General features: G+C 37.3%; 1 long non-coding RNA gene across 1 annotated transcript; it reads left to right on the plus strand.

Moving 5' to 3' along the window:
- The first annotated feature begins 503 nt into the window (after positions 1–503).
- Positions 504–1,763, plus strand: LOC116067791. Its single transcript, XR_004109314.1, has 3 exons — positions 504–565; positions 1,003–1,147; positions 1,702–1,763. It is a non-coding gene; the product is annotated as an uncharacterized LOC116067791 (long non-coding RNA).
- The last annotated feature ends 8,489 nt before the right edge of the window (positions 1,764–10,252 follow it).

The following is a 10,252-nucleotide window of genomic DNA, read 5'->3' on the forward strand; positions in this document are numbered from 1 at the left end:
AAAAGAAAAGAAAAGAAGATGCTAGGGGTCTTTTAGTCCATTAGGGAATGTAAGTCCAACAAATACAAGAGTCTTTTGGCGTTTTCCTCTGTCATGTATTGTAAAGTTGTAGCAAAAAGCTTAAGATCATTCTTCCAACCATTGATGTAGGGTTTGACCTTTATGGCTATCGGCAGATGTCATTGTCCATGTGCCGCTGTTGCCAGTAGTCCTTCTTCCGTGAACTGAGCGATTCACGTAAGCTAGATGACTATGGTGCTGCACAAACACAGGTGAATAAATCCTGTCGGTACAAGATCAAGCCCCCAGGAAGAGCGCCGAGTCTAAAAGCCACCATGGGCTTAGCGGATAACGGTGGTACTGCACCCCATGGCCCAGCGCGAACATTTTGCGCATGTGCAGAACGGATCGTGTACCGACAAATCCAAGAATGGTCCAGCTGCGGCTTGCGGCCGCTCACGCCACGCCCCCGGCCGCTCACGCCACGCCCCATCTGCTCTCGACACGCCCCCCGGCCGCTCACGCCACGTCCGACTTACAGCTTCATATTGCCAGTGAGTACCAGGTAAGCTACTGATAATAGAGTTATTTAGCCTGGCTTGGTTAAAATTAATATTAGGCTACTATCTACAGCTATTGATGTTGATGTTGATGATAGCTTATAGTTAACAGGGTGTGTTAAAAGTATGCTAAAGTTAGCTGTGTCAGTGTATGCTAACGTTAGCTTAGCCTGTCAGAGTTAAGCTAACTGTGTGTGTGTGTGTGTGTGTGTGTGTGTGTGTGTGTGTGTGTGTGTGTGTGTGTGTGTGTGTGTGTTTGAGTGAGGTACTTCAGATGATGATAGTTTTTATTAAATGAAATATGACAGAGTTTCAGAAACACTACAAAGTGACATAGTCACTTTAATGTAATTTGAGTTATTGAGAATTGGCTACATTCAAAAGTTAAAGCTTCTTTTACTAACATTGTGTTGTATACATCATTTCTTCCTCTTCTCTTCAGTCTGTTCTGCCAGAGCACAATGATCCTCAGTTGGTACCGACCTGTGATTCACAGTACAAGTGTCCCCTTTGTGAAAAGAAGGGAGACTTGTGTAAGCTGGTCCCTCATTTACAGGGCCACAAGCGAAACACAGTTAAACATGCAGGTATTTTTTTTTAAAAAAACATACAATGTGATATTAAATATCTCATGTTTTATTGAAATAACTGACTGCAAATTTTGGTATCGCCTCATGACTGTGGTGAGCAGTGAATGAAATTTAAGACCTGCACATTAAAGTACAGCAAAATGCAGTGTCACAATAGTAGTTGTAAAGTTAATAAATGTATTCAAATTGAATAAAAGCAACACAGAGTAATATAATAATAGTAAAAATAATAATGCGGTCTGGCATATCTGGCTTCATTATTATTGCTACATGACATTTCACAACATCATTACTGCATTGTCAGATGTATTTTAAACATCAGAAGAAACAGAACTGATTACTTTGTATGTACCACCCTGACACATGCTCCCCAGGACATTTACTTTGTCATTGAACTTTTAACAAATAGCTCTGAGCATCTGAAAAAGGAAAATTAGATTTATGTAACAAATAAATAATACAATTACTATTCTTTTTATGTAACAAAGGGGTGTGAAAAAATAATTTAATATGTACTTGCTGCATTTATTTACTCTCTTTTTCTCTTTTAGTGCTTCAATCTAGAGAGAGCCTTCTACTCAAATGTACTCTATTGCAACCAGCCCAGGAAAAGGAGAACACACACAGACAGTAGTTGCATTACCAGGACCTACCCATGCAACAAACACAGCTGCTGTCACCCACCTTTTTGTGTCCTCCAATAAGCTGGGACTTTGCTGTGACCCTAGAGACACCCTGAGCTATGTGTGCACCAAACGTTGTGTCAATCCATCCAGTAGATTTTGAAATATTTGGATAAGTGAAAACTTTAAGAGAGACGGGAATTCCTGAGAGAAGAACAGGTTCATCTTCTCAGACCAGAGGTCAACCCGAAGAGAGATGGTGAAAAAGATTGTTCATTGATCACCAGGGTACCAAAAACTCTAAAATACTTACATAAGGTTGTTTGGAACACAACAATTACTCTCACAAAATAAGGAGGGTTTGATGGAGAACAGATGAATAAGATGAAGAAAAACTACAAGAAGGCAAATCCCTACCCAGCCCCATTCATGTCAATCTAACATGTCCTCTCATATATTTACATCCACATCTTCATGGTTGACTCAGTGTTCAGCACTTTTACTGCAGGAATGTTCTTGTTTCAAACCAGCGGGGGTCTTTCTGTGTTCAGCAGCATGTGTTTGCATGTGGTTGTGTTTACTTACAGTACAGTCACGATCTCTCCCATGTCCGTGTGGGTTTCCTTCCTTCCTCCCACAGTCCAGACATGTTGAACAGGTGAAACATTGAATCTAAACAGTCTGTAGCTGTGAAGCCTATCCGGCTTCACTTCTCTTCTCCTAAATAGTGTTATAGCTCATTAGTATATAAGTCAAAACGTTATCACAATATAATTATATTATGTTTATTACTGTGATTTCACCAGTGCATAATCATCAGAATCAGAGGATTCGGTCCTTCCCCTTCATTTATTTATTATCCTAGTTGTGCACAACATATTATCTTGTGCAAAACAAGAATAGACAGGTACAGGTACGGATTTACCTACAGTATGTACCTTTGGAGCCTAATAATTACAGTAAACTAACCAATTATTATCATCTCCAGGAGCCTGGTTGACTGAAACGTTTTTACAGCAGAATGAGAATAAACCCAAAGTTATATTATTTAGTCCAAAGCAACAATTCCAGTAATTCCCCCAAGAGCAAGCATTTAGTGTGACAGTAGCGAGGAAAAACTCCCTTAACTAAGGCATTGTCCCCTGTTTCTTTCCCATTGCCAAATAATCCTGTTATTTCCTTCCTCCTGTCACCAATATCTTCTTCTTCCTCCACTTCTGACCCCACATCTTTAAAACAAAGTCAAATGCATACATTTCCAAGCATCTATGCAGTGGTGAGAGGGATTGAAATTATACTACGGATATAGATTTTTTTTTAAATACATATTTGAAGTTTTGTTGTTTGTATTATAAATTAGCAAATAAAAAAAAACTAATCCAATACAACATGAACTGATGATTGTTGTTTGCAGTTCAATGTATTATGTATTAGCAAATTAAAAAAACGAATCCAATACAATATGAACTGACATTCTATAGTTCCACCCCAAACTGGCTTTTATTTTGAAGGCGAAGAAAATAAGGGGTGTGACGTGAGCTGGGGCGTGGCGTGAGCGGATAAGGGGCGTGACGTGAGCGGGGGCGTGGCGTGAGCGGACGCAAGCCGCAGCTGGACCATATTGACAAATCCTAAATCCCGTGAAATCCAAGATGGCGCGTATATTCTTCTTCTTTTAAAAGCGACTTGCAACCAGTCGGAGCATTATCGCCACCTACTGTATCTCCTTATTACATAATCCTTACATTCTTCTTGTTAGTCAAGTTTGTTGTCAAGTGAATATGAGTTTTAACAACATCTTTCCAAAGTGATATGCAAATATATTTTTTAATGTCCATGAGCTGAATTCCTTCACGTTCCAGTCTTTCAGTATTTAGGCCATATACAAGAAGAACATGTTCCACAGTCTCCTTTTGATTACAGGCATCACGTATGTCCCAGTCTCCTTCTGCTAAACAGGCACTATTCTCTCCTGTTCTTTCCCAGTAGGCCCTACCCTTTACTACCCCGCTTAATCTGGTATAAATGCCTTCCTTTTATATCAGAGTTCCATAGTCTTTGCCACTGTATCTTTATTGTGTTCCATACAGCACATTTTTTTCTTTCTTGCTTGTTTAGTTGAAACTAATGTTCTGCTGCTCAATGATACCAATAAAGGCCAGAAGCCACACTGCAACAGTCAACATAAATTATGTTTTTTTTCCTACACATTCATAATATATTTTTATCTGTGCCACAAATGAGCAAAAAAATGGACTATCTCTTGTTTAAGACTTTGTCAACAAATATGTATTGACTTTTATTATGTTTGAGAATTGTTTCCATATAGTGAACGTGTTTTGATAATTATGCAATTCTACTTTATTTTAGTTGGCACACTGGCCTTTACAACAGCATAAAAAACGAAATGAAATGAATTGACAGAATATATAAATACAAACAAAACAAAATAAACACAAAATAAACAGAGAAATGCTATCAGCTGACAATAATTATAGGCTATATTTATACAAAAAAAAAAACAAATGATCTGACTAACCCTCATAGGCAATCGTTATAAGAAAATAGCAGCAAAATTACAAGATTTTAAACCTATTACCTCAGAAATGTACTGGCAGGGTACCTTCAGCGTGCAAACAGATTACAATCAAAATGTTACTTGTCAGGATGAAACATCACAGCTTTAAAACAGACTGTATAGTGTGAGTCTACTTTTGTTAAAGTCTTACTTTTTTTGGCCGGTAGTTTAGTATCTTTGTGCATTTCTTAATGTCTCAAAAGCTCATTTTCTTGCAAAGGTCTCTCAAGGTAAACTCCTCCTCAAACACACTTGAATTGTTCAAATGGCTGATTCAAATTTGTAATGCATCAGAGGTGATTTTGCTGTCCTCGAGATAGGACTAGGAGTACATTTTCTCATTCTAAAGAGACATCATAGCCGCAATAAAAAGTTTAATTTGCTATAAAACTATAAACAAACAGTGTGGACATCTACAAAAGTAGTCATTCAGTTCAGCTTCAGAGAGAATAATCGGAGGCTAATAGTGCACACTCCCACGTGACTAGTTGATAACTGGGAATGCATAATTTAAGCTTTTATTTTGTATTTTCTTAATTGTTTGAATGGAAGCTTCTTGAAGAGTGATATATCCTTACTACCAATCAGCATTTTAATGCGATGAACAGTAATCAGTAACTTTAACTGCCCCTTAGACAACAATGTACAGTGTCTGCTACCTTCATGTAAATGTGTTACATGGACTCAACTGCAATTTATAATATTTTCATGCATTAGTGGAGAGTACTATTCCTTACATAAAGACACTACAACAAAACCACTTTAAAGGCAGTCAGAAAGGCAAAACATGATCAATTCAGCTTTTTCCCACAAGTCTAATGCCCATGTTGCCCCCTCTCTTTGGATCCTTTGAGTTGCAGCGCAGCTCAGACTCAGAAGTTACATTAAAATGCAATAATTGAAGAATCTCCCAAGTGAGTGACACTGCAGAGGAAGCACTCTCTGTGTTATCCCAGCCCACATCCTGTTGTGATAATGTTTCAGACCTTGGCAGGGACAACACACACCAGACACAGGGGAGGGAGAGGGCAGTGGAGGTGAAGAAGCTGAACTAATAAGCCTGAGCTTTAAGGCTGTTGTGCTAAAGGAACAATTAAGGGAAATTCATAATTTTTCTTTTCTTTTTTTCGTCTTATGATCTGTGTGTAACCTACTGCATCCTTTGTTTTATTCTGTAAACTTCATTCATGGTTCACACTTTGGAGTTGAGTAGAAATGTACTGGTATGCTGGCTTAAAGTCCCTAAAAGATGAAAATCGCAGATTTGAACCTGTTGTGTTATTGTGAAAACCCTTGATATATTCTCTGTTAAAGGATAACAGCAGGAAAGCAGTTCTTAACAGTCAATTTTCACCATTTCTAGTGCACTTCATGCCATACACATACTATGTACTCATAGTTATGGGCATAACCATGCTCCCCAATGACAACATGATAATATTTTAGCTGTTTGGAGCTGATCGCTCTCTCTATTCTTAAACACAGAGAAATGATTGGACTCACTCACCTCTGCATGGCACAATAACAGGAAAATATAAAAAGGCAACAGCTTAGTAAGTAAGAGCAAACATAATGTTCATATCTTCATGCATTCATAGGCTACACAGATAAATGAAAAGACAAGTAAATGAATATGCAAAATTTTCTTTTAGCATGCATGATTAGCCGGATATATATGACAAAAAAAGACCTTTAGCCTCTCCGTCCACCATTTGTTCAGCTCACAGCAGAGCACTGTAGGCAAGCCCTCCAGCTAATGATCTCAGATTGGAGAACCGTGACCCTAATGATTCACTAATGCAGTCTCTGCACGGAGTATTAAATTACTACATAGCTCTCACTCATTGTGTAAAATAGCTAATATAATACAGTACAGAGAGTACTTTGGCTATACAGACAGACAGATCAGGTTGATGTGACAGTGTGAAGGGGGTTGGAGAGAGACTGAACCTAATGGTGCAATGTACTGTATGGTTTAATTGTTGGAAAAATACATTCAACATGCATATTGCTCTTTTGTATAAGAAGTATAAGAAACTACTAAAGCTCTTATCGTTGGCTTTACTATGTACTGTATATATTTTACCATTATTATGTTTTGGTGTACTTTCCATAATTCAATAACATACAGTTTTCCAAGTGGTAATGAATTAACAAATGCTTATAAATGATTAGCAGCAGAATTCATACATAGGTGTAATGGTAAGATGTGTGTTATATTTAAGCATGTTCATTTAATACAGCATTAATGTAACCCAAACCCAATAAGAGATAACTAACATTAATGCTTGATTATGCTTAAAAACCATAATATTATATATATATATATATATATATATATATATAAACATTTTTAAATACAAAGACTGTGTGTATGATGTGTATGGCTGTTAGTAAGTCACTATTAGTAAATAGACATCTCCATGTAAAAATATTCCAAATGTATCTTTCATGGTTTTAAGAGTTTAAGTCCAATGCATTTGGTTTTCAATTCAAATTCTATCTGGAAAATAATGGAAAGGAGATTAGCCATTGATGTTGCTGCTGTTGATAACAGTAATGATAGTGGATGTAATTGAAAACTGTGTATTCTAAGCAGCATCACATCACTCTTCCCACACTGGACTACACCCAGGGGAACAGACAAATGGGAAATATGGGAAACAACTGCTTCATGTGAAGGCAAATCAGATTGTCGTCACTGTCCATTTCACTCAGTCTACCATCCCCAGTCTCCCAACCCAGTACCAAGCCATCAACCCCCCACCCACTTCCAAATGATGCATGCACATCCAGAGTTACAGCAACACCTACTGGTAGTCCTAAATAAATGCAATAGATAATTTCCTCTGCTCTGATAAGGTGATGTATTCATAAGAAAACTCGCCACAAATGAAAAATAAATGCATTTCATCTTAGTCCTGTTATGTTTTCTGTTACATTCCCTTTTTTGCTGTTCATTGTTAGACTTGTTCCTTCTCTAAGATGAGATAATGCAAACTTTGACAGCTGCAAGAATATAAATGGCAACATTGTGTATAGTAAATGTTTACAAAAAGAAAAGAAAATCAATACAAAATATTTGTATTACAACTAATTGTAACTATTACCCCACTGTACATTCAGTAGATTTTAGAGTTTAAGATTACAGCCATTTTATCTATTCTTTTTTTTTTTTTTTTGCATTTTTTTGGGAACATATCTTTATTAAATTTACAAGGGGCACATACAACATAAAGTAAGACAGTCATGGAGTAAAGAATAAAGCCCTCCTTTTACTTTTCTCTATTTTTAACGTTTATTTTATTTGTCATTCTATTTATTTAATATTAGTTGGCTTTCTTATCTATCTATCTATCTATCTATCTATCTATCTATCTATCTATCTATCTATCTATCTATCTATCTATCTCATATCTTGAACGGATAAAATAAACACACAGATCAGATCATATTATGTACAGAATTTGAATTAATCGTCCTGGGACCAATGCTATCGTTGTAATCGTCGTATGTAATTGTAGTATGAGCTGTTGGGCTATCGTACTCCTCATCTAATCAGCAGCAGCTCAGTATGTGCAACACACCCTCATTCCGGTAATAAAGATGACAAGCATCACTCTGTTTTCTCAAGTGTGCTTCTCTTCAGTTTCAAGATCAATTAGCATCCCATATGTAGGGATGGTGGAGTACTATTCCTGTTTGTTTGGAAAGAGCGTTTACTAACACAAGACTGAGCTGCGGTCACGATCTCACATTAGTAAGACACTGACATGAATATGCACAGATCTAACAAACTAAGATAATTCAAGCAATTATCAAGCACTACAAAAGGGTGAAAAGAAGATTTTGCACTTTGATAGCACAGTAAAATCTTCAGAAACAGAACAAGGAACATGTTCTGAAGAAATGTTTCTTCTATCGCAGACTCTAAGAGTCCACCTGTTGTTTTCAGAACTAAATGGTAAAAAGGTTAAAGAGTGTCTGTGGTCATGTCCTCGGATATATTTTTTTTAAAGATGGTTGGTACACAGTGTGGCGAATCACTTCAATACAATTTCAGAACATTGAGGATACTCTCACTCTTACTATAATGCATAGAAAAGTGAGCCAGAGGAGTTAGGATTGAAGCAAAAAAGTCAATCCCTATTGTTATGTTGAAGTAATAATACTAACAGATGGTGCAGGAAATTATCTTTTAATTTTCCTGGTTAAGATAACAAATTGAAAGTCTGTAAAGATTATTGATTCACATAATGTTCTCTGTGATCTTAATATGCATCTCATAAAATGTTCTACAGTGTACTACACCTCTGCACCTCATTTTACTTTTAAATTCTGTGATTCCATCACCGCCCTTGTTCCCCATATAGTGCACCTCTTTGGGCATTTGGCAGGAAATTGGATTGGAGTGAGCATGTGCTGTAATACAAGATGAAGCCTCCCCACCATATTCTTATTATGCCTTGGTGTCAAATGTGTAAAAAGACTACAAAAGAAAAACAATATTCTATTCATAGACATATGCAGCTCAAGTGTGAAAATTAAATCGTCACAGGCCATCCTTCATCACTTCAATATAAAAGGCAAGAGAGTGAAGAGACCTGCCCTTGAAAAAAAGGGCTCATACGCACTCATATTTTGCATGAGTTATCATGCTGCTGCTATATCTTTACAGGGGAGGACAGAGGATGTGGCTATGATCGAAATTAAGAAGAGACAGAAGCAGGTTGTTTCTCTATCTGTAGCTTATGTAAACATTTTATTTGGCACATTTGCCATTTAAATGCTCGTCATCCTCTGAAGTTAATGTGTTACACAACGCTTCTTACATTTCAACATGCCATAATGGCAGCAGTGAGATAGAGGAACTAAGCTCAGCTAAGGCCACTGAATGTTCACCAAACAACAACTGGGTGCAGGCAGGGGCATCGGACTAGGCGGGAAAAGGGGACTGAGTACCCAGGGCCCTCATGTGAGGAGGGCTCAAAAAGATGCTAGAATGAATAGCTGTGGATACGGGGAGGGGCCCATAGAAAATGCCTTTCTACAGGGCCCAGAATTTTGTGCTACGCCCCTGGGTGCAGGCAGTTTGTCATTTATTATCTCAGATGCAGAAGTCACAAAAAATCAAGTAGGCTATTTAGTTTTATTGGTCATATTTAGACAGGGCTATACTATTGAGGACATGTCTTCTGTGTTTTTCTCTGTAGGTTGTAGCAACTTTGGGGTTGTAGTAAGCCCACACTTTACAATAAAAAACTAAAACGAACGATAGGATCACTTCAGTATTTAAGACAATTTATTAAAACATCACTACTTTAAGGTCAAGAACAAGTACGTAAATAAATAAATAAGTAAATTTAGAATTCAGCATTTCTCCACCAGAATGTTATTCCTGGGAGTATGGACAACTCTTTGAGGCACCAAATGTTCATATTTAGGCTATCTGAAAATTCCACCCATTAAACACAGTTTAGATTTGTTATTATATTGGGACTAAAATCTATGTTAAAAAGTGCTGACTGTCTTTGATGATATTACTTTCTCTATTGCATTTTTATTATTTTATTTTATTTGGGGCAACTTATTGCTGCACAATAAATGTATTCATGGTGTAATATTTTAGTAAATTTTTTCAACTTTATCTTGTATCCATTTGTTTTAAATTTGTGTAAGGCACTATCAATTGCCTGTTTGAAAGGTGCTTAAATAAACGTGCTGCGGCCCTGTGTAGCCTACTACAGTTAGCCTGTGTGAACACAGTGACACACCGACAGGCCACCAGAGGGGCGATGAGACTCTGCTCCACTCGGTTCCTCTCGTTTCCTCTCGGTTTCACTTCAGCTCAAGGCTCAAACATTTTGCATGTAGTTTTGAAGTGGGCGGAGACCTTCCCCT

The sequence above is a fragment of the Sander lucioperca genome, chromosome 3 (assembly GCF_008315115.2).
Source record: "Sander lucioperca isolate FBNREF2018 chromosome 3, SLUC_FBN_1.2, whole genome shotgun sequence".
Lineage (NCBI taxonomy): Eukaryota > Metazoa > Chordata > Actinopteri > Perciformes > Percidae > Sander > Sander lucioperca.